This window comes from Pogona vitticeps, chromosome 5 (assembly GCF_051106095.1).
Source record: "Pogona vitticeps strain Pit_001003342236 chromosome 5, PviZW2.1, whole genome shotgun sequence".
Lineage (NCBI taxonomy): Eukaryota > Metazoa > Chordata > Lepidosauria > Squamata > Agamidae > Pogona > Pogona vitticeps.
Window position 1 is genome coordinate 60,078,837 of NC_135787.1, and position 25,387 is coordinate 60,104,223.

The following is a 25,387-nucleotide window of genomic DNA, read 5'->3' on the forward strand; positions in this document are numbered from 1 at the left end:
ACAATACCTTTTTTCTCTGATATCCTCATATAACTGCATGCAGAATCAGTCTATCCCCCTCCCTGCTAGAGCTTCCAATATCATTGTCCCTCCCCTACCATTAGGAAAAATCAACAGCCTTGATTATTTCTTGTTCATCAAAATTATTTAAAAGCACACATTTTCTATCTCAGCATTATATGGCCAGTGTTACATTGTTCCTGCAGGAAGGCTGCTTGCACAACCAGTTATATATGTATATTAGCATTAAAACTGTCTGGCCTGTTCATTCTGTACTGCAATTTGTTTATTAATCGAGAATTAACTGTAGATGTATTTAGCTAGAACCAGAGAGATGGACTGAATGTTTAAACATCCAAACATAAACTGCAGAGAAAAATAGAAATGAGAACAGGTTCCCTATCATCAGGTACAGATTCAAAGACTACATAACGGTCAAAACACTTGTCAGAGGAATAGGCACTGTGTTAAAAAAAAACAAGTTTCTATAGGAACAACTGGAGTCATACTGATTAGTGCAAATATCAGACAGCTCTCCAGTTGTCTGTGGAGAACCCAGAGAGATGCCATGGACAGTTATGCATAGATCCTTAATTGGTTGGCTGAATGACTGACTGTCACCAATATGTTTATTGGACAACTAACATATTTAAAACAGGCAAGCTTGCAGGTCCAGCTGAAAGCTTATTCACACTCAGCACCTCAGAGCTTGATGTGGGTGAGAACAGAAGCAGGAAAGTCCACAAGTCAAGATGATCAGATGTTTTAGGGTCAGGATTAGAGTTAATGTCCCAGAATGAAGTCTGCAAACTTCTTAAATAAGTTTAAGGTATCACATTTAACCTCAGACAAATGTAGGATTTTTTTTCCTAGTATATATTCAATGATTTGCCAGTCACCTAATATGTTCATTACTGTGTGCAAAAACATATAGCCCCTGTTTGGCTGGGTTTAGGGGCTCACACAAATAGCAGTCCTGATTAAATTTAATCTCCAACTCTTCTGATATAGGAATGATCAGTCACCATCATCTAAGATCCTGTTTCATGTGTCCTGTCCTAGAGAATTAACACTGATGGGTACTCCAGACAGTGTCTCTTATGTAGTAGTACCCCAGCAGTAGAACTGTCTTAGCACCAGTTTAAAACTAAGAGAGCTTCACTCCTGGTATGCTGTTACACTGTCTGGAGTACCCATCAACATTACTTCGCTAGGATCTTAGATGAAAAACAGAAATTTTTCTAAGGTTCCCATGGGAAGAGTTGGATTTTCAGATTCTTTGTCCCTTCCATGGTAGGCGAGGCTGGCCCCATCTTTGCTGCCCTTCTGCAAGCAGGCAAAAATCTACAGGCAGACTTTTATGTAGTGACTGACTGCCTAGGAGACAATTACGGTTTTTATTTTGTTGCTTCTAAATCCGTTTTTATCATGCTTTCACGTAACATTTTTATATAATATTATTAATTCTTCGTTAATATTTTAATAATTAACTTTTCAAAGCTTTTAATATTATGTTTCTAATGATGCGCGTTGCCTTGGTTCTTTTTTAGGAAAAAGGCAGAATAAAAATATTTTAAATAAATAAATATTCTTCTTCGTGGCCTCTGTGAATGCACACATATGGGTCTTATCTGCGCCTGCACTGATGTTCTCAGAAGATTCTAGAGCTAAAAGTAACAATTTTATGGTGTGATTTCTCCCATGAGTTACATGCTCCTCCCACCCACCATTCCTCTCAGTTCCTTTTTTGCGCTGAGCTGTACGGTTCTCTGGAAAGATTGAGCTAGCCTTTACTCTCTATTGACACTATTTCCTATCTTAATTTGTCAATTTTATTCTTTAATGACTTAATCTGTTTACCCCTTACATTTTGCTGCATTTTCTTCACTTTCCCGCCTTTTGATTCCCCCTGCCCCGCTCCCCTGGTCGGCATCTCCTTACTCTGCTCTCCCTTCTTATGGCCTCTCCAGCACCTTTCAAACGCTGTATTACTTGTGTGAATAGAATCGCTCTTTCAGACGGCCACGACAAGTGCCTCTTCTGTCTAGGAGAACATCACCCAACTCATTCTTACGCTGCCTGTAAAAATCTGATGAGACCGGCTTTGAAGCAGAGACTGCAAAGGCTGAGCTCTTACCTCTGGCAAATGGCGATGAACCCTCCTACACCATCCATGGAGGCGGTAAGATCACCCAGTTCTTCTGGCGAAAGGCTCACTTCGGGACAGCTCACTTCTGAGTCAGGGGTGTCCGTTTTGCCACTTAAAATCGTCCTCTGCCGCTAAGTCATCTTCCCACACTCACAATCCCACTGAGAAAAAGAAAACTAAATCAACTGTAAAGAAGCCTAAGCAAGACAAATCTCGCATTGACCCTCCACAGCCCTCTCTACCCTCACCCATCTTAGAGAAGTCTTCAAGAGAGGCCCATGACCTTAACTCCAACAGAGATGAGGCTCACAGCCTCTACCATGGCATCAAATATGACACCAAACATTGGCCTCTTTGCGGCTGCGCCTCTGTTCAGCCCGACCTCGGCTCACTCCAACCCTGCATCAGGGAGGGCAGTTAAAAGTTCAGCATCCAATCCTGACACGCCTCCTTCCTCCCCTAGGAAGCGTACAGAAAAGCAAAGGCATCTTTCGCCACCACTTCCCATGACACCATACAGATTACTTCCCATTCCCCATGATGCCATACCAGTTCTTTGACCCATCCTTATGGCAATCTCACTACAAACGGTACCATTCCAAACAGCAGAAACGGGCTCGTTGTACGCCCGACCGCTCTCAACCATCTTCACCAAAGGCTCGACATCAATCTCATAAATCTGTACCGCCTATTTCTATATCACTTCCAGCTCAACCCTCCAAACAATCCAAGTCGACGTCACAATCAAAGAAACATGATGCTCAATTCCATCTCAACCATTGTACATTACACAAAACCCTCTGGAGCCTACAGAATTTCACGAGCCTTGGTACCATGAACCTCTTCCTCCTTTTCCTGACCCAGGCTTTCCATCATCGCCAGACTCATCCTCCTCATCTTAGGATGATCACTCTGAGATCCCTTCCAATTCATCTCCAGACCTCCCCTCCCCTCCTGATGACATGAGAGATAATCATCCATCCTCCTCCTTGGAGGACTTTCCTTCATACTCCCAACTTATCTCCATAATGGCTCGAGCACTACAACTCAGTACTGAAGAACCACCGTCACCAGAGGTGGACCCGGTGTTTTGATGACATCAACCAAGAAAGATCCCCACCATTCAGTTTAACTTTCAATAAATCTGTGTTAAAACTCATCAAGGAAACATGGGATAAACCTCCTTCCATGATGCGAATTTTGCGAAAGACTGACAACCTTTACAAAACCCATGGTGCCGACATCAAATTTCTTAATAAGCACCCACTACCTAATTCGGTCATAGTGGAGTCCAGCCAATCTCGCGGACACAACAGATCCAAGGTTACACCTATGAACAAAAAGAGAAGAAAAATTGACTTCCTTGGTAGAAGGATCTATTCCCTGCAGTCATTCTTATTGAGAAACATCAACTATCAAGCCACAGTGGGGGCATACCAACACTACCTATGAAACAAGATTCTACCCCTTCTTGAATCAGCACCAGAATCTATTAAAACTGACTGATTCAGCACTCACTCTGAAGCTGTAGCCATTGCTAAGCACCAGAGAATTGTGGCTAGACATGCAGCAGAGGCTGCATCTAAAACCTTAGTTTCCTCTATATCCATTCAACACCATGCCTGGTTACGATCTTCCACGATGTCAGATGAAACCAAGATGCGAATTGAAGATCTCCCCTTCTGCGGTTCCGGCCTTTTCCATCTCAAGACTGACGAGACCATGGAAAACATCCATAAGATATGTAAGACAGCAAAGTCTTACTCATACCAACCATCCCATGGTTTTCAACTATCCCAATACCGAACCAACCAGTCATATCCACGGTCCTACCCACAGCATCAATTCCAACGATTCCATCCGTACAGGCAATATCATTCTCAACAATCTGAGAGATCTCCCACAAATCCGCAGCCACTGATGCCATCCTTTCCTTCCCTGGGCTAGCCATGCCAACGTCAACCCTTTTGCAAGAACCCAAGGAAGGATAAGACATACTAATGACACATCTCAAAGTTTTTGCCCCCTTCAGTTGCTCCTAGCCCCCTTTCAAACTAGGTTGGCACCTTTTCTTCATCAGTGGCATACCATCCCACATGATAGATGGGTTCTCTCCATTATTGCCCAGGGCTACAGAATTGATTTTGATGATCTACCCCCCCTTGGGGTTTATCCGCTCCACGCCATTCTCCTTTACTCTCCAAGAGGAGGTCTCTACTCTCCTATCCAAATATGCTGTTATTCCAGTTCCTCCCACTGATTGGTATTATGGTTTCTATTCAAAATACTTCATGGTTCCAAAGAAGGACGGTGGACTACGTCCTATTTTAGATTTGAGAAACCTTAATGATTTCATTCAACCCTGTAAATTCCAAATGCTTAACCTGGACACGATTATCCCCTTGCTTTCACAGGGAGACTGGTTTGTCATAATTGACTTACGAGACGCCTACTTCCACATCTCCATGCATTCTTGCCATTAAAAATACCTTAGATTCCATTTCAACAACACTGAATACTAATTCTGTGCCCTTCCCTTTGTACTGTCTACGGCTGCAAGAATCTTCACAAAGTGTAATGTCTACCCCTACATCGATGACTGGCTCATTGTCTCGACATCATACCTCGATGCCATAGCAGCAAGAGATACCACCCTTCATATACTTCACAGGCTCGGGCTCAACATCAACCTCACAAAGTCTCACCTGCAACCATGTCTCCTTCATTGGGGCTAGACTCAACTCACCACAAGAAAGAATTCTAAAAATGCCCAAAGCAATTGCTTCCTTTCAACCTCATGGGAAGGTGTCTGCCCACCACGCACAACATCTTCTTGGGCTCATGGCCTCAACGACGTCAGTGATACACCATGCAAGGCTCAAGATGAGAGCACTTCAGTCTTGGCTCCTGTCTCTCTTCGACCCCATAGCAGACTCACCATCCATGAAACTAACTGTTACCCAGGAGCTAGCAGATCACCTCCAATGGTGAATTTACCTTCCAAACCTGCTTATTGGACGACCTTTCTCCCCTCTTCAACCAACGGTTCAGGTTACGACTGATGCCAGCCCTTCGGGGTGGAGAGCACACTGTCTTTGTCAGAAGGTCCACGGCCTGTGGTAAAAACAAGAACAAAGCCTTCATATCAACCACCTAGAACTGTTGGTGATCATCAGAGCATTCCATGCCTTCCTTCCCCTCATCAAGGGTCAGATCGTGCAATACGCAACAAACAACAGCGCTATATTATGTCAACAAGCAGGGAGATACCCATCCCCCCTCCCTTTTGTACCAGGCTGTCGACTTATGGAAGTGGTGTTATCAAAACCACATCTTCCCCATAGCAGTACACATTTCAACGGAAGACAACTTCATGGCAGATCATCTCAGCCGCCTACCATCAGGGACACACGAATGGTCCCTGAATGATGCCATATTCCGTCAACTCTGTCTTCGTTGGGGCATTCCGACCATTGACCTCTTCGCATCAACAACAAACAGCAAGTGTACCATTTTTTGCTCCCGAGCTGGAGTGGACACCAATTCCATAGAGATGTGTTCATGGTGGACTGGTCCAGGGACTTCCTCTACCTACTCCCTCCGATACCACTCATTCAAATAGTGATCATTCGGCTCTGACAATCCAGAGCGAACGCGATCCTCATAGCTCTGAAATGGCCCAGACAACCATGGTTTACTCACTTCACATCAATGTCAACAGACTCTTTTCATCTTCCTCTGACGTCCCTGAGTCTCACGGCCTGGAGGATACTCCCAGGTTAAGGGCTATTTTGGACCAAGCCCCTAAACTGTCCACCAGAGCCCTATACGAAAATAAATGGAAATCGTTCATCAAATATACAACAGAAAACAACTTACCTGCCATTCCTGTTTCATTGAAGACTCTACTTTCCTTCTTTCTCCATCTATTTGATTTGGGATTATCTTTCTCCACCTTAAAGCTATACATATCTGCCATTGTCGCCCATCAACCAGACAACTCTCCTTCTTTGAGGTTGTTTTCCCACCCCATGGTTAAGAAATTCCTCAAAGGACTCACCAACATCCATCCGCCACTTCAAAGTATTGTACTTCAGTGGTCCCTCCAGCTGGTCCTCAATGCATGCGTCCACCCTTCGAGCCCATGTCATCTTCCAACCTGAAACTACTTACCTTCAAAACGGTATTCCATGTCGCTGTCACTTTATCCAAACGGGCTAGTGAACTTGCTGCTCTTCGAGCTGACCCACCTTTCACCCAGTTTCACCCTAATAAGTTGACTTTATATTTTGACGTTTCATTCCTACCTAAAGTTTTGTCTGATTTCCACATCAATAAACCCATCATATTGCCATCTTTGTTTAAGTCTCCAACATCTCCATTAGAACACATGCTCCACACCTTCAATGTGAGAAGAGCTCTTGCTTCCTGTTTAGACAGGACAAAGAGCCTCAGAAAGACCAGTAAACTGTTTGTTTGCTTTCATGGACCTCATAAGGGCGCCCCTGCTTCTTCTCAAACTATCTCAAGGTGGATAGTTTAAACTATTTCTCTATCCTTCCAAATATCAGGGAAAACACCTCCCGAACATTGGACAGCTCATTCCACCAGAATTCTGTCCACTTTGGTTGCCTTCCATCATGGAACTGAGATCCCTGATATAGTATGTCATGCTGCAACATGGTCCACACTGTCGACCTTTGTAAAGCACTACAGACTAGATGTCAGAGCGTGCTGTGATGCTTCATTTGGCAGAACCGTGCTGACATCTCTCCTACCGTGACATCCCGGTAAGTGAAGCTTGCTAGTCACCCATATGTGTGCATTCACAGAGGCCACGAAGAAGAAAAAGAGGTTACCTACCTGTAACTGTAGTTCTTCGAGTGGTCCTCTGTGAATTCACATGACCCACCCATCCACTTCTCTGTCCATTACGGGTATTATAACTTAGTTATTCTGTAACTTTTTACCCGGCGGACAAATTTTAGGAGCTGGGAGGATTGGTGGGTGGGAAGAGCATATACCTCATGGGGGAATCACACCATAAAATTGTTACTTTTAGCTCTAGACTCTTCTGAAAACGTCAGCACAGGCGCAGACTATACCCATATGTGTGAATTCACAGAGGACCACTCAAAGAACTATGGTTACAGGTAGGTAACCTCTTTTTATCCAGAAGAAGCTGATTCTTTCTGTATCTCATCTGTTTGAAGGGAAACTACCCCATTCAAAACAGATTGTGGTCCAGATTGTGTTGTTAGCCTCTATATGAGCAAGAGTGCCCATATATTGTCTAGATCAATCCTCAGTTTGTTTGCCCACATGTATTTGCTCAGTTACATCCAGACACCAGTGCAGGACATCCAAAGCCTCCTTGACATAGGTGGAAAAGAGTCAATACATGTTAATACCATCAGCACAATAATGAATTATAAGCTCCAAACTCCAGATGGAGCAACCTCTCCCAGTGGCTCCATGTAAATGTTAACCAGTGCAGGAAACAAAACAAAAATATTAGTCCCTGAAATAAGCCACAGACCAATGACCCAAGGGCTAAATAGTAGTCCTCAGCACCACTTCTAGGAATGGGACTGGAACAACTACACAATAGTACTATCTCACTGAAACTCCTTGTAGTTGGCGTAGTATAGTTTCCCAAGTCACAGGGAAAATAGTGAGAGTGTTTCCATTTGGCTCAGTTATTTGGTCTGTGCAATATAAACAGCTTGATTTTACATATGTGCCATCCAGTGAATTCTGACTTATGGCAACCCTTCCTACGGTTTCCCAGAAGTGCTCTAGCATTCCTCTTTTTCTGAGAAAAGCTCTGGGATTATGTAACTTGCCAAAAGCCATATTGGTGGGTTCTTCTCCTAGAAGACAGAGCAGGGAATCAGACTCCCAACCCCAGATGCTCTGACTCACTCAGGTGTCAGCTTAAATTTATTAAACTTACAGTCTTTGCTTTCCTTACGACATTGCTTCCTACTGGTGCCCTAGACTGCTTGTGTGAATGAGAAAATTCTCCTGGTAGGTTTTACAATATAAAGCTAGCCTAGTCTCACTGAACAGTAATATGCAACAGAACACTTCAGAGTACTGTATGTTGTAAATGCACTGGTAGGTACATTATAGCACTCAGGCTTGTGCCTAACAGCCTACTGAAAAAACACATTTATCATGAGTGAAAACATACTCACTGATTGTTAGTTTAGTATAGACGGTTCTGGTTGTGCAAGAAGTAGTAGCTGTGAAATATGGAGTATATTTCCTTGGGTCACAAAACTCTTTCCCCTTGTGGGGGAAATAAATTACATTTTCATGGCAATGTATGTTACATTTCTCGTTCTCTTTATAAATGCAAGCCAGCAGTATTCATTCTAGGTAAGCTTTTTCTTGTTTTTTCACAACATTAACATTATAATTATAATGAGCAAAGAGAACAATAATTCTCTTAATTCTATGCAATAATGTTGAGAAAAAGTGGACATAGTAAAGATAACTGGATTGATACCAAAGAGAGTTATGACATCAAGTATTTTAGTATTTTATGAGGTAAAACATTTTATGAGGTAAATATGATTTCCTATAGGTAGGTTCTAGATAATTTTTCAAGTATCTGAAAATGTCTTTTTCCTTAACAAGCTGTGGCACACCTTGTAATATAGTCCAAAAGACAGTGTTTCAAGAGTTAATTTAGTGGGTTATTGATGGGATACAGGGCTGTTTTAAGGGGATAGTTAGTAAGAGATCAAGGAATTGAAAACTTGTGACTAAAATGATGATGTACTTATTTACTCAGATAAAATATGGTCTTGAAGGACAGTAACAGCTGAACTCACAATTCCATACAGGACACAGTTTCTGTAATTTTCATTGGAAAGAATGCTTATGTAGAGAAAAATGTCAGGGATCTGTAAGGAAACAAGTTTGCATTTTCTGTCTGCAAAGCACTCTTGTGAAGTAGCTCTTTCTACTGTATGAGTCTCTAAACATTTATAATGAGCCGCTTTGGGTCCCTTGTTGGGAGAAATGCGGCATATAAATAAAACTAATAATAATAATAACAGGAGATGCCTGATACTCACTTCGCTACAGAAAGCAGAGTAGATTTCCCTCTTCCTTGAAGCCTTGCACATTTTTAACTGATGGGCTGCTCTGTTGGTGGTCTTTACCAATTCTTGTTGGTTAAGAGAAATGTTTTCTCAGGAAAGCCAATTCTCATGCCAGACCACTATACTAAACCATATATTACTTCAGGATGTCTGCAAATACCTTGCTGTGGGTGGGATTTCTTGTTTTGTGCAGACATGTTAAGCTGCTGCTTCTTCCCATGTTTTTCTTTATTTCCCATTTTCAAATAAATCCTTCAGTGCTACACAAGCATTAATTTCTATTTAAGGAGTATGATTCTTAAGCAGAAAATATAGGCATTGTACTTAAGAGCCAAACACTTAAGTCCCAGCCTCCTGGTCAGCTGGAGGCAGTTGTATTATTGAGATTAGACAGGCCATCTCCAGTATGCAAAGAGAACTGGCTATCATTGTGTAGGCAACTGGTTCCATGCCAGATAAAAGCCAACATGATTTTAGCAGCTGCCAATAGAAAGGAATGTGAGAAAATAACGAATTTGTGAAAGAAGCAGCAAGTGAACTTCTGTTAATTGTTTTTCCCCCTGTATGTAGTTGAAGAATACACACACAGCCATAATTTGCCTTTTTCTGAAAAGGAATGATCTATAGCCTTAGAAATGCTGTTCTCTCTTTTCCTTTTGGAGAGGATTTAGAATGACCCTTTCCCTTCAAATAAGAACAGTTTGTGCTGTGTATTGTTAGTGAAAACATCAATGGTATTTTAAGGTAGTATAATATTCTTTCCAGTTCAAATTAATGTATTCTTGATTGCAAAGAACAGTGTTAATCTTGAAACTTGAAGGAATGATCACATTTCTCTCCCAATGTCTTAGGTGCTCAAATCTCAATGTTAAAAGCAAGGGAACCTCACACACAATTTGAATCCTTTTAATCAAAAGTGTTCATCTAAGAGTTTAATGCAGTTACTCGTGAAAAATATTTGTGCTTAAGCACTTAACCAGTAGTACCATTTCATGTTCAAAAATGTTATTGTATGCTGTTTCATTTGTACAAAAACTATTTCTTATATTTAACATTTGATGCTTTAGGTGCCCTTTTTCTCTGAAGCATGGTGATTAACTGATGGTATCTTCACTTATTCTCAAAGCCCAGAGGCAATTAACTAATTAAAATTATTTTGGACTGTAAAAAGGATAACTACTCATTTTTGGCTTTAAAAAATGAGTTTGAGATCTGGAATTAGTTGCTTCATCATACACAATATTTGGTTGGTTGGTTGGTTGGTTGGTTGGTTGGTTGGTTGGTTGGTTGGTTGGTTGGTTGGTTGGTTGGTTGGTTGGTTGGTTGGTTGGTTGGTTGGTTGGTTGGTTGGTTGGTTGGTTGGTTGGTTGGTTGGTTGGTTGGTTGGTTGGTTGGTTGGTTGGTTGGGAGCATTGCTAGAGAATGTCTTAAAAATCTGATATAGTACTATTCACTATAATGTATCAGTCTTACACAGATCAAAATTACAGTGGTGCCTCGCTTAACGATGTTAATTGGTTCCAAAAAAAACATCGCTATGGGAAAACATCATTAAGCGAAACACCATTTCCCATAGGAATGCATTGAAAACCGGTTAATCCATTCCAATGGGAACGGATTGCCGTCCTTAAGCGAAAATCCCCATAGGAAACATCGCTAAGTGAAACAATGTTTCCCCAAGGGAAACCCATTCAAAAGCAGATTTCAGCTGATCTGACTTGTGCTCCTGTCAAGGCTCTGGTTGATGGCTGGTTTGCTGCTGCCACCAGGGCTGTTGGCACGATTGCTCCTAAACGTCCTCTCCATTGCAGATCTCGGCCAGTGCCCTGGTTTACCCAGGAGCTGTGAGCTATGAAGCAAAACAGGAGAAGGCTAGTGTGCATTTGGAGATGGAACCTGATGGATTATAATCAGAAAGTTGTCAGGATCACGACTAACCATTACCTTACTAAGGTGAGGGCTGCCAGTTGAGCTCACTTCGTTGTCCAGATAAGCGAATCTTCAAATCAGTTGGGCTTCAGGCTGCACCACAATACAGAAATGGCATTGGTCGCCCTGTTTGAGGACCTGCTGAGGGGGGCTGACAGGGGCAAGATGTCTCGATATCTCAGCCACCTTCAATACTGTCGACCATGGTATCCTCCTGGGGAGGCTCTCCGAGCTGGGAATCAGTGGTCTGGCGCTTGCCTGGCTCCAATCCTTCTTGGAGGACCGTCCTCAGAGAGTACAGCTTGGGGAGTGTGGAGTCTCAATTGTGGAGTTCCACAGGACTCGATTATCTCCCCAATGCTGCTTAATATCTACATGAGGCCGCTGGGTGGGGCCATCAGGGGGTGTGGGGCTTTGCGCCATCAGTACGCTGATGACACCCAGCTCTACATCTCCTTTTCTCCAACCACAGTGGATGCCATTCTGTCCCTTCAGCACTGCCTGGAGGCTGTACTGCAGTGGATGCAGGAGAATGGACTGAGGCTGAACGCAGACAAAACAAAGGTCCTGAGGGTGGGTGGCTCCTCTATCAGTGGTTTTGGGGGAGTGACTCACCACGAAGAGTGAGGTTCGCAACTTGGGGGTCCATCTGGATCCGGCGCTTGCCATGGAAACCCAGGTGACGTCAGTGGTCCGCTCCACCTATTTCCATCTGTGGCAGATTGCCCACTTGCATCCCTATCTTGATGTTGGGGCACTCACTACTTTTGTCCATGCACTTGTAATCTTGAGATTAGTCTACTGCAATGCACTCTACATGGGGTTTCCTTTGAGATTGATGCGGAAGCTTCAAATCGTGCACAATGCGGTGGCCAGACTTCTCAGTGGGATGAAAAAATATCAGCATATTTCCCCCATTCTGGCTGTCTTGCATTGGCTGCCCGTTTGTTTCCGCATTGATTTCAAAGTGTTAATGATGACATATAAAGCTCTAAACCGTTTAGGACCTCGATATCTAGCGGAATGCCTCCTCCCACCCAAATCTACCCGAATCACTTGTTCTAGCCAGGAAGGACGGCTGAGGGGCCTAACGCCAAGGGAGGCCCGGAGAGAAAGAACAAGAAACGGGGCCTTCTCGACTATGGCCCCTCACCTTTGGAAAAGTCTGCCCCCAGAGATCTGTCTGGCTCCCTTGCTGGGTGATTTTAAGAGCAAATTTAAGACCTGGCTCTTTAGGCAGACTTTCCCTCCTGTCATCACTTGAATATTTTTCCCATCTTGAGCTTTATTACTACTGTTGTTTTTTATTTTATTATATTGTTTTGATTCTATCTATTATTGTTAGCCACCCAGAGTAGACTTTGGTCTAGATGAGCGGGTATAAATTTAATAAATGAATAAATAATAAATAAATTTCAAAAAATTTAAAGCTCAAATTAAAGATCTTTGACCCTCCTTTGACCTCATATTTTTAATTAATTTCCCAAGCTTTTCATTCATTTTCATCCATGTCTGTACACTTTTCAGAACAGGTACAGCTTATTATCTTGTATGATGATATCTACCATAGTTTTTAAATATCCACCTGTGTCTTGAATCTCAAAAGTACACCACCTTCTACATTAAATACAATATCCTGTCTGCCATGGGTAGAGTGCAATGTGTCACCTGTGGATTCCCCATAATGTCTAGATTACCATTGTAAAAGTTGGAGATTCCCATTTAATTGCAGTGGGGATGACTCCTGTACAAGGAGATACTGGATACCTCCTTGTGTAAACTCCAGAAGAGCCTCACAGTGTATGCTGTGGACTTTTGTATGCACAGGATGGAGAATTTCATGCATGACAGGGCAAGAGGATTCTGCCTAAAGCATGCAGAAGGTCTCTTTCTTACATCCTTTTTGGTAAGTGTATAGACCCCTCTTTGGTAGACCTTTTGCAATATTTCATAGTAAGGTATAAATGTGATCCAAGGAGGAGACAAAAGGATCACAAAACTATCTGCCACTAGTACCAGTTATATGTCACATTGCCATTAGCTTAATGTTAACTATAATAATACTGTAGTACCGTGCTGATTAAGGCTGCTGCCTAGAAGGCTGATTGTGCGTTTGGGGGAAAACATCAATATAGATATTAATTGGGAAGGTTTGTGGGATAAACTGGAGAGTATTATGGACTAAAGTAATAGAAATGGAATGGAATTTAATAGTATGAATTAGAAGAATATTAAAACAAAGTCTTTGGGGGCCCTTGGGAGCTAATAATGAGCATTTTTGTTATCCACTGGGAATTGGAAGCTTGAAGCACCAGGAGACAAAGAGACCTAGGGTCTTCGTTAATCACAAGACGATTATTAGGCACTAATGTAATGCCACTACAAAGAAACAAAAAACGCAGTTCTACAATATGTTAGGCATAATTATTCTAACAGTGATACAGAAATAATTCCTCATCTATGATTTAATTTTAGATGAAATGACCAACCTGGCATTTATTACAAGGGCCGAGGTGGATGAGCTGAGTAGAGTGGATGCATTCCAGCCTCATCCACCTGGGTATACTGTGCTGCACAAGCATAGCCTGGGAAAGGCAAATGTATGTGTGTTTGTTGTCATCCACAAGAAATCTTTTTCCCTTACTAGGAAGCCAACACACTCAAGTGTTGTGTTTAAATGCTTGTAGGATGAGAGAGACAGGTTCTGTATTATGTTGCTGTATAGAGTACCCAGGTACCATTCAATCTCTCTGCCTGAGCTCACTGAAGTTTTGGTATGAAGATAGAAAACCCCAGGAATGTGGTGCTGGGAAATGGAAATGTTGTTGCTGTTTCAACTTATATACTGTCCCCAAGTGCCTAGACCACTCTCTCTGTGGTTTACATCATAATTATGCAAGGAACAGTGAGCTGGGTACTTGTTTTACCAACCATGGAAGGATGGAAGGCTGAGTTAACTTTGAGTCAAGTCATCAGGATCAAACTTAGGTTGTGAGTAGAGGCTTGACTGTTGTACTGCAGTTTAATTACTGTGCCATGTTACAGGGGACCACCTTAGGATTTGTTAGAGGGGACCGGCTCAGGATTTTATGGATGCCATAACAATCATAGGATTGCCTCAGCATGTCAATAAAGTATACTCAGCAAAGCATATCCTTTTCAACAGAATGTGAAGTTGGAAGGTCTAGAATATTTGAAGAAGTGTGTTAGATTGATTATGTCCATTCCTTCCACAGATATAGCAAAACTATTACACTTTTTCCCTACAGGAGCCTTAGAGGGTGGGTTTCCTGACTATCCTCGGGAAATTTATCGTTACCATGGCTGCTGTTCCTATTAAGGCCCTGGCCTCACCATGTATAGTGAAATAAATGACCCCTCCATAAGATAGTTTCCAAACATCCTTGCCTGTGTTGTTGATCATAGCCAGTTTCCTAATTTACAGGTGGACCAGAGGTGGTGAAATAAGATGATGACTAGATTGCAGATAGCGCAAATTATATATGGGCTAGAGAGCATTGGAAGGCCTATTCTGCGGCAGCGGCAAAGTCATTTTTTGCCACCAATTGCATCTGTACAGAGTCTCCCAGCGGAGCCCTTCTGAGTGGTCAGTGGCCTGTTACGTGATGGCTCACAGGAAGATAGTGCTGACCACAGTACTTTGTAGGCAAAATCACACATGGCTTCTTCTTGTCCTGTGTTGATGGATAACTTCCAGCTTTTGCAGCATGATGATGTGGACAGAATCCTTCAGCCAGTGAAGACTACCATGTGTCTGCTAGACCCTTGCCCATCCTGGCTTATAAAAGCTGCCAGAGAGGGACTGGCCGAGTGGGTCATGTGAATGCCTTCCTATAGCAGGGTAGGATTCCAGCTTGCTTGAAGGAAGCAACAGTAAGACCATTATTGAAAAAAGCCTCCTTGGACCCCACAATAGTGAATAATTACCGGCCAGTTTCTAATATCCCTTTCTTGGGCAGGGTGCTGGAGTAGGTTGTGCTTCTCAGCTCCAGGGATGTCCTGGTGTATTGGGTGTTTAGCAGTTGAGCCACATAGGCAGGAATCGGAGGAGTCGGGACTTCTGAAACAAAACTATTTTTATTTACGCGTAACAACGGAGTGTCTATCACAACTTCTGTGGGTTCCAACAACTCCCACTCATTAAACTTTTTCTCTACTAGTCCATCATTATTAACAGCGTAATTTTGTTTTAGAACGGGGGAGCTGGCCCAAAACACTCCTTGTCGGTGGGCTTCCGAAGGGGGGCACTTCTTACCACGCAAAGAGTTCCACAACAGGGGTGGCGAGCCCAATCCCCCTTGGGTAGTGGCTTGTCGAAAGTCGCGTCGGGGCTTACCACCTTCCTCCAGTGACCTCGGCCCCTCATGAAAACTACCACGGTCCATTCTAAAGTCTCTTGTTCCACCACACCTTCAGGCTCCGAGATCAGGTCCAGCAGCAATCCTCCCACCTTCAAGTTCGGGAAGTTGTCTATCAAACTCTTTACATCTTTCGCCTTAGCCTCCTCCTTCTCTCTCTTCCTTACACCCCTTAGAACTTGAAAATCCTGCGCTATCCCCCCCCCCCCGTTGTATTTAAGTCCTCCTCCCACACTTCAACCCATTGCTCCTCCCCCTTCTCCTTCCCTTCCTCTGACAGGCAGACCTCCGTTTTAACTCTTTCCTGTCTTTCCTGTGCCTGTAACTTCTCTTTCTTTGCTTTTTCCTCTTTGGTGTCCTTTCCAATAGGAGGAGACGGCGCACTTGGAATTTCTTGTCCTTCACACCTGAATAAGACAGATTATCTAGATCAGTGGTTCTTAACCAGGCACACAGCTTGAGGGTGCTCAGACAACTCTGAGCCTGGATGCCCAGATTTCAGCAGTGGTCAGGAGTGCCTTTGCACAGTTAAAACTAGTGGGCCGGCTGCACTTGTTTCTTGAGAGGTCTGATCAGGCCACGATGACACATGCCCTATCTTTTGACAATGTTCAGAAACTCCAAAAGGTCCAAAATTCTGCAGCCAGATTGTTAACTGGGTCTGGTTACAGGGAACATACAACACCACAGTTACAACAGCTCCACTGGCTACAAATCCATTTCTGGGTACAATTCAAAGTGCTGGTTTTAACCTCCAAAGTCCTAAATGGCTTGGGGTCCAAGCTATCTAAAAGGCCTTTCTCTCAGTCCCACCACCCTCACGGGTGCACAAGAAAGCCTTCTCTGTCGCTACTCCCAGACTCTGGAACTTCCTGCCATGGGAAGCTAGGTTGGCCCCTTCTTTGCTGTCCTTCCACAGGCAGGTAAAGACCTTTCTTTTCAGGCAGGCTTTTTCTTAATGACTGGTAGTCTGAGAGAGGTTTTAAATTGACTGTTGTGCTCTGCTGTTTTAAATGTGTTTTAATACTGATCTTAGTTACCATTGTAACATAGAGCTTGTTTAATTATTTTTAAATATTTGTACACTTACTGTTTTAGATTTTAAATACTGTTTTAGTGATGTAAGCTGCCTTCAGTCCTGATGGATGGATGGATGGATGGATGGATGGATGGATGGATGGATGGATGGATGGATGGATGGATGGATGGATGGATGGATAAGTAGACAGTAGGCAGACTAATGAATATCTGACAAGGAGATGTAGAAAGGGAGCACTGTGCACATGCCCAGAGGTGCTGCTGCCTCCTGCTCTGGCAACTTGAGCAGAGTGCCACCTGCCTCCCCACTGATGGAGACGTCTTTTTTACCTGTCTAATGCAGCTCAGGATAAGAGGCGGCAGCAGCTTTCCTTCCTCTAGCTTTGTAGAATTTAGTCAACCGTGAAATTCTGCTGGATCAGCTCAGTGTGTTTGATGTAGGAGGCACAGTGATATGGTGTTTCACTCCTATCTGAATGATCAGTTTTAGAATGTGGTACTAGATGACATTTACTCTACCACATGACAATTATGCCATGTAGTTCCATTACATGCCTTTTCACGTCTAGATGGAACTGCTTGATGAGATCTTCAAGAGATTTAGACTGATGCATCAGCAGCATGCTGATGATATTCAGCTCAATTTCTCCATATCATCTGGGTCAGATAAGGTTTTGTAAGTGCTAAACTGTATGGATTCAATAATGGGCTTGTTGAAGGCCAACAAACTGAAGCTGAAACAAAACAATACAGAGACTCAATGAATAGACGGTTCTTGGGTTTTCTGTTGAAATTTGCTTTCATTTTTTAAAACTGGTTTCACCTTGAAAGAGTAGGTGATACATTGGTGGACTCTGTTCCAGTTTTGTTCATCTTTATCCAGGTAGAATAAGGCTGAGCTCTAAGAAGCTAACCTTTCAAAATAATTGTAAAGCAACAGAGAAGGAATGGGCCTGTATTGTGAATAAGAGTCAGAGATACAAGTGCTTTGTTTTGTTTTATTTGCTGGAAAGATATCAGATAATCTGCTATTGGAGCAACCTCTTATGAACGAGTACTATGCTGGCTGCAGCTGTGCCTTGTTAAGCAGACATTCAGCGGTAAATAGGAAACAATCATAAAATGTTAGCTATTTGTATTCAAGTCAGATACAGTAAGTTCTCAGTTCTGATGTGACTGAATATGTACATATCTGTGGCCCCTACTCCATAAGGAGCTCTGCTCGGAGATCAGTGTATCCTCCCCACATAGTTAGTCTTCATGGGTCACCCTGTTTTTAAAATTTTAATGGCTAGTCTATATGCCAAAAAAATTATTTCATTTGCGAAATGGCAATTTGGCCTTTGAATTCAATTGTTGGCACAACAGCCGAAACAAAACCTCACTGCCGAACACAACTCCAATAGCATTTTTGCTGAAACTGCTATAAACAGCATAATCATTGTTTCTTCTTATTGTGAATTATATAATGGATCATTTGCTGATACGCCATATTATCATTTATGTGAAATACGATTGTAAATGGGGAGGTAGTGGGTACATGTGAGGAGCTTGCAGCTATGTCTATGATCACATTTGCAGTTTCTCTAGTGTAGTTCATCATAAAGTTTACATTATTGATGCGTGGCCAAATATATGGCTGATTATTTAAAATCAATAGATGAACTTCCTTTATCATCACTGCAGCTCTTGGCTTCTATCTGCTGCTTTTGCAGCTTTTCCCCTCCCCTGTTTCTGAAATACCTTTCCTTTCCTCTAGCCTTCTCCTGTTCGTCCAATCTACCATGTCTATTTCTTCTATTATCACTCCTTCAAAGGCCTCTGCTTCCTTTAGTTTTCTGACTTTTGTAGGACCTACTTTATTTCACCTTTCTATGTCTTGCACCTGCCCTGCTTCTCTCCATGCTCAAAGTAGCTAGCTGAAGACATTTAGAGATTTTTGCCTGCTGTGTGCCTCTGCAACATTAGGACAAATCAGGCAATCCTTGCCAGAGGCTTCATCACTACCTCCTACACAAAATCCCCTGATGAGTTACAATAGAAATGTTACAGTAGATGGAAAATATATTGCACACTACAGAGGGTTGACATAAGATGTTCATTCATCAAAATCACGATCCAGTCTTAAAACAAAACTATACATAAATCTTCAAGACTTTTACATTCCAGATGCTTGTCTCTTATCCAGTTCTACACCCAAGAGAACCACCACCACATCTATTTTCAGGATTTAGGGCGTTCAAAGTCTCACACATGATAATTGATATGATCTTCATTATTTGTAATTAAAATTTCATGTATTCTTTGAGAGAAAGTAGTGTTATTCTGTGCCTGAACATCAAATTAAAATAATTGGGTCATTTTAATTTTTCCTATAGCTATGATTAGTTAATACATTTTCTTAATGTTTCTGTATTATTTGGGTGGGGAGAATGAGTACAGAAGTTATTACTTCGCAGCCATTGTTACTGTTTTTTAGGTTATCTCACTGTTTGGTGGTTGTGAATAAAATCAGTTTGCCTCAATACTTTTACACAGAAAATTACTTGTGTTTTGTAAGTGCCCTTGAATATTATGAAATGAAAAGTGATGTATGAATTATTTATTTATTCAATAAATTAATTTATTTAGTAACAGCAAATTACCTCTTTAAAAGGATGTGACAGTGAAGGAGGGATGGACAGCCGGGACAAGATACAATGATAGGTGGAGTTAGTGCCAGCTTGGGAAGTTTGTAAGGGGACAGCATCAGATGCAATTAAAGGTTGGGGAGAGTTCCCTGAGATATAGCTAGTGAGAGGGATTAGGACCCACAGTTACCATTCAATTAGGATAGTTAGAAGACAGTGTTAGTTAAAGTAGAAGTTGCTATGTTCCATGAATAAATATATATGGTTTAAATGTTTTTAACTACTTGTGTTCCAGTCTAAGTGATTTCTGAAATTGGCATATGTCACCCCATCCAGAGGTTTTGAAGTATATAGACATAGATATAAATAGGAGAGTCCTACTGATCTCCACTAATCAGTAAGTGGCACTAGGTTATCTAGGAGATTATATGTAAAACCTGGATTCATTGAACCACATGAATGATTTACCCCCATGACCTCTTGAGGCCATGGCCACATAGACAACTTATAGATACTGTATATAGAATTGCAACTTTTTAATGTATTTGATACCTTCAAAAAGAGATTCAATGTTTTGATGAATTACTTGGCATACTACGTATTTAGAAATGTTGTTAGTGCTTAATTTTGCTAGAGGCCATACATTGTTCTTCTCAGATAAAAGAATTAAACCACAAGGTGCTGTCCAGATTTATCAACTCACGTAGAATGTCAGATGGAAAACTGTGAAAAGGGAATACAGTACAGCTTTTCAAAAAGGAAGATGCATTTAGGACAGAATACTGTTGAATCGTTAGAGTACGAAAGTGGACTCTGAACGTGTTGTTGAGAAAAATGATCATAGTAATTAGTGGGCAATGTAATGGAGACATTCTAAATTGAAATGAGAGAAAGCCAACATGAAGAAGGTTGAAACAGCTGAGACAGGATATTGTTGTTGATGAATGGGGGAAAGAGAGGGTAAGATTATAAATTTATAATTGTATGAGTCTTGCAATCCTTTAATCCTGTTATAAGGGCATGTCCTGATGGCAGCAGTCTGCAGCCTTGATATGAAAAAGGGCCTCAGAAAACACAAGTCCTCAGATGCTTTGGTGTTCCAAGCTCCTACTAGTCAGTCTCATAATGTTGCCTTCACCAAGCCCTTTCACAGCACCACCTGTTAGCTCACTGGGCAGTGAGCTAATATGTGTGTGCGCGCGCACACACACACACAATATTGTTTCCAGTTAATAGTAATGGCAAAATTTGATTCTGTGTTCCATTCAAATCCAAATAGTGCAGAAAGTAACACTGTTGAAACAATAGGTTAGTCTGAATAGTTTGTTAGTGCTGAATCTGTAGGGTTTTTTTTCCTTTTAAACCTATTGGAGAATAGAGCATAAATAATTTGGGTGTGAATTCTTTGGTGTGAGGTCCAGGATTACACATTTTTTAGTCCCATACTCTGCTCTGATTTTTGGAGTCCTTACTTGCAGTACTGTTATTATTCTTACTGTTAGATATGTATTTTTATAATTTTGTGTTTTTATTTTCTTTCCATAGCTGATTGTCATTTAGAGTGTAGGGCATAAATGTATACATTCAACATGTGACTACAGTAACCCTTTAGCAATGTTTATGCACACTGAGTTTCACCAAGAGGCTCCTTGCCCTGCAGAGCTCTCTTGACAAAGCAGACATTCACTCAGCCCAAGAGTCTTGTGCAAGGGGCTTGCACAAGAAATACGGCTGAGCTTAATATGCAAGATGCTGTCTGGCTCAGAGGCTTCTGTGTTCAGCCTCTGCATCTGATCTGTCTTCTCAGCATCATTAAATCTGTGTCACTAATGCTAATGAGAATTAAGTATAGAAGATATCAAACAGGCAAGTGCATGCCATCCTTTCTGTCATCCAGCCTATCTTCCTTTCCTGTGTCGGAATTCTGACAACTGAAGCCGGACTGGTTGAAATGCTGCAGGAACAGAGGGTTGCTCCCAACTTGTTTGTGTTAATCACATCTCGTGAAGGCTGTCCAAACTGCATATGAAAGGTTCCTTTTTCAGGAACGCAATTCGCGTGACATGCTTCTTGTAGTCCCTGTTTAAGGGAGTCCTACGCCGGCACGCAACCGGGAGAGACGCGCCGGCTTCTACCATGTCAGTCTGTCGGATGCTTTCTTTGGCAGGCGAGACGTGAGGGGTCTGATCAGGGCTTTCCATCTAGACGTATCCCGCCAGTTCGAGGATTCAAAGAACAAGCATTCACTCACCGTGATCAGACTCTTGTGTGTGCGCTGCGTTTTTATTTCGTTGCATTTTATTTTTCTTGCACACTGGCATAAATAATACAGAACTCCTTGCTCCGTCAATATCTTGAAGCCTGGGGTGCTTTTTTCAAAACCTGCTGTTTTGTTGCAGCGCTTTAGCGTCACAGCCTGCCTTGGGGCGGGGTGCACCGCGCGCGCCTCTCTCCATGCCTCTGTGTGTGTGTGTGCGTGTGTGTACGCGCGCGCACGTTAAGAAACAAGAAACCTCCGGCGAGGTAAGGGCAGAGGACGGCGAGAGAGTGCGAAGCGTTTGTAACTCCAAGTAGAACTCCGTGATTGAAGAAGCGCTCGAGGAACGGGGAGAAAGCTGGCCTGCCGCGGTCCGGCAAGGGTTAAAGCGGTGCCTCGCCCGCCCTCCTCCTCCCTCCCTCCCTCCCCCCCTTCCCCCCCCCCCCGCCTGGGTGTAAACAGAGGAGCCTCAGCCTATCATGTCTGATTGCTGCGCGGTGCCTGAAGAGAAAGCCAGGCTCTGTAACATGATACATTATAGCCTGATTCAACTTGGAAGCGCTGCGCTCGGCTCCTTGTCACATCCAGACGGAGGCACCGCCGCGGAAAGGTGGGCGACGGGGAAGCAGCCGCTTCTCGACCTGACGGCGGAGCCAGGATCAACGTGCCGTTTCTCACCGCGAGGGAAGCCCCTGAGAAGCCGATCCGCCGCCGCTGTGGCTGATAGGTAAAAAACGTAGCGGCTTTCCCTCCCTCCCTGCGGCGGCATCGGCTGCTTTCCGTGCGCGCTCGCTCGCTCGCTCGCCCCGGCGCGGCGCTGGAAGGGGAGGCGGCTTCTCTTCTCGTTGAATCGGTGCAGAGGGCAATATTAGCGTTGGAAGTGAGGTGGCTTTCTTAACCCCTGAAGGGTGGACGAGAGAGAAGAGGCAGAGGAGGCTGAGGCTTAACTTTGCAAATCGCTCCGCGTGCCCGGCGCTGCTGTTCCGAGGAGGAGCTGCTCCTCTGTGGGGCTGCTGTCCCCGCCGCGCTTTACCATCCAGGGCATTCCTGAGCAGGGATGGGACGCCGGGTCTAAGATTTGGTTGCTGGGATTCACCGTAATTCCTTGCGAGCCTGAAAAATACCCACGTTATGCCGTCGTTGCCGTTTGATGTAGCTCCGGCGCGGGGTTCCTCTCTTAAGGCTTTTGGACTTGATTATTGCAAATCTACCGTGGCATTTGTAAAGGGCAGGGTATAAAATATTTCTAATTATGGAAACGGCCGCTTCTGAGAATAACAGACTTCGTGAATGGCATAGCTTAGCAGACTTTGTTGTTATTTTTTTAAAACCAAGTCCATAAAGACAGGGTTAACTTTATAGCCGCAAATGTAGTATAGCTTAAAATAGTATGAAATCAGACTGGGTTGGTTTAGAAATAATTGTTAAATGTTGCCTGTCAACTAAGGGTTATTATATTTTTTTAACATTTATTGCAGCATTGAAGAAGAAAAACCAAGGGTTATTACAGTTGCTGCAAACAGTTGCAAAATCCCGTGTTCTTTGTTTATAATTCTAACTCCTTTTCTTTCATATGTGTAATGTCCGATATATACAGAACACATGATTGTGTCATACAGTCATTCTGTGTTCTTAAAGCTTAATATAATCAAATTCATTGCCTAAAGATGGTGTAGTTGAAGATTTGATCCCTTTCCACTGAAGTGGAAATACTTTCAGTAATTGAAAGCAGATTCATGTCTGGAGTTGTGCAAGCCAGGGTTTTCATTTTCAAAAATAAACCTTTTGTTCTCCAACTTTAAGTGTTTGAATGAAGCATCCAGAGACCACCATTTGCTTATTGTTTAAGAACTAACAGAAATAGTTGATGGGAAGAGATGTAATAATCAAATTATTTTGGAGAGTCACAGTATTCTATATGGTCATGCACCCAAAATAGAGACTTGTATTTTTATTTTAAACAGTACATTAACAATATGTGTTTATGTAAGTTTAAAATAGTGGTTCTTAATAGTTTTTCTCAACCCCTAAGACATTTGGTATGACCGATTTGAAATTAATGTCCAGATTAGGACAAGGGATTTGCTATGAAACTTTTGATGGGATAGTGGTCATCTTCACCAAACAAATTACTCTGTAACTGACCTGTTTAGGAATTTGGAAGTTGGAGAACAATGGAGTTAATCTGCCTTGCTACTGTAGGCTTTTTAAACAGAAAATACATGTGCTAAAATTATATGGGGAAAATGTCCCGAGGTTTGGACGATCCTGTACTGATTCTGTGTGCTGAAGAGCATATGTATCATATCCTTTCTATTGACTGTGTAGTCAGTGTTTGATCTTTTTACTCACTCACCATTAAGGTGAGTCACCATTAAGGTGAGTCAGTAAATTTGCACATTACTTGTAGTACTAATGCAATTTCTCTTAAAAGCCATTGGGTGGCCTGATTTGTTTAATTTTGGAGAATTGTTGAAATCATTATTTGAAACTGTTTAAAAATTTAAATGACACAATAGAAAAAAATCTCAAATGATGGTTTTCCATCTATAGTTAGATTTAAATTTATTATTATTATTCATAATATTTTGGCGCACAAGTTGTTTCAGGAGGCGTATAAAGCTAAATGCTGCATAGTAGTTTTCTTTTTTAAAACACTTTCAGAAAAGCTAGTAATTTATACTACAAATCCCTGTAATTATCAATTGAAGAGGGAATCATACATCAATATTTTCACTTATTTTAGTGTTTATTATGGGGAATGGTAAACATTTTTTCCTCAGTCAAATTTTAGACACACAAGATTATTATAACCACAGTTTAATTTCTTTCATGGAGGACAGTAATAGCTATATAAATACAGTGATTGTGATAATTCATGCCGTATGACAGATTACATGCTTTACTGCAGGTATACATTTCTTTTGAAGATTCATGAGAAAAGGGTTGCTAAGCACTCATCACTACTGCAAATAAAGTAAAATGACCCAAATTAAAGAATCTGTTCAGAACTGTAGCAGTTTTCAGAGAGGTAGCCATGTTCTCTGAAAACAAAAGTATTTCAGTTCTCTTAGGACTACCAAGTTTAGAGCTTTTGTGTGTGTATGCATATATTCAGTCATATGATATGTCCAAGAAGTGGATTATACTCACAAAAGGTCACACTGAAATAGATTTTGCAGTGTTCAGGATGCTGCAATACTTCTGTTAATTATTGTGCCTTAGAATTTTAACCTGTGTACTTTGAAAGCTTTGTATATGCCTTCAGTCAGTGAACGTGTATCCAGTAAAGAACATTGCCATATTTGTTGTATGATTTCTGTTTACTTGAGATTTTGTGCTAACAGCTGCCAACGCCAAAGATTTTCAATAATTTTCAAGTCTACCAGATAGAGTAGCAAGTTGCAGAATATTGTACTGGGTGTATGTTAAGTAGGTAGAGGTTCTGAATTCTAATTCTACTGTTTGTATATCCTACCACCTAGAAACATATTTAGACACAACTCAATTGCAGAAAGATTAGATAGAGGTCAAATCCTTTTTGCACATCCTAAAATACATATATGTAAGTGGAATATAAGTCATTTCCAGTTTTAGAGGCAGTATGCCTTTGCATACATGTTGCTGGACAGCACAAACAGGAAGGCTCTTTTGTATTCATGCCCTGCTAATAGCATGTGATTGACCACTGTATAAATAGAATGCTGGATGAAATAGGTCTTTGATTGGACCCAGCAGTGCTTTTATTGCATTTTTATGAACTTGCACTGAATTTATAGTGTTTACTTTCAAGTAAGATATATTACTGGATTATCCACGTGATTTCACTGGGGTTATAACTGGTAACAATATCCTCACTTAAGAGAAGTTTACTCTTGAAGTGGAACAAT

General features: G+C 42.0%; 1 protein-coding gene across 10 annotated transcripts in view; it reads left to right on the forward strand.

The window, feature by feature from the left end:
• Positions 1–25,387, forward strand: part of TENM3 (teneurin transmembrane protein 3) — a 1,852,170-nt gene that overhangs the window by 1,499,152 nt on the left and 327,631 nt on the right. For 2 of the 10 annotated variants that reach the window (XM_078393890.1, XM_078393891.1), the window contains exon 1: positions 21,973–22,224. The exons of the other annotated variants lie outside the window; for them this stretch is intronic. The gene's annotated coding sequence lies outside the window, so the exon portion shown is untranslated. Of the gene's footprint in view, positions 1–21,972; positions 22,225–25,387 lie in introns of those variants that run through there. 10 annotated transcript variants of the gene reach the window in all.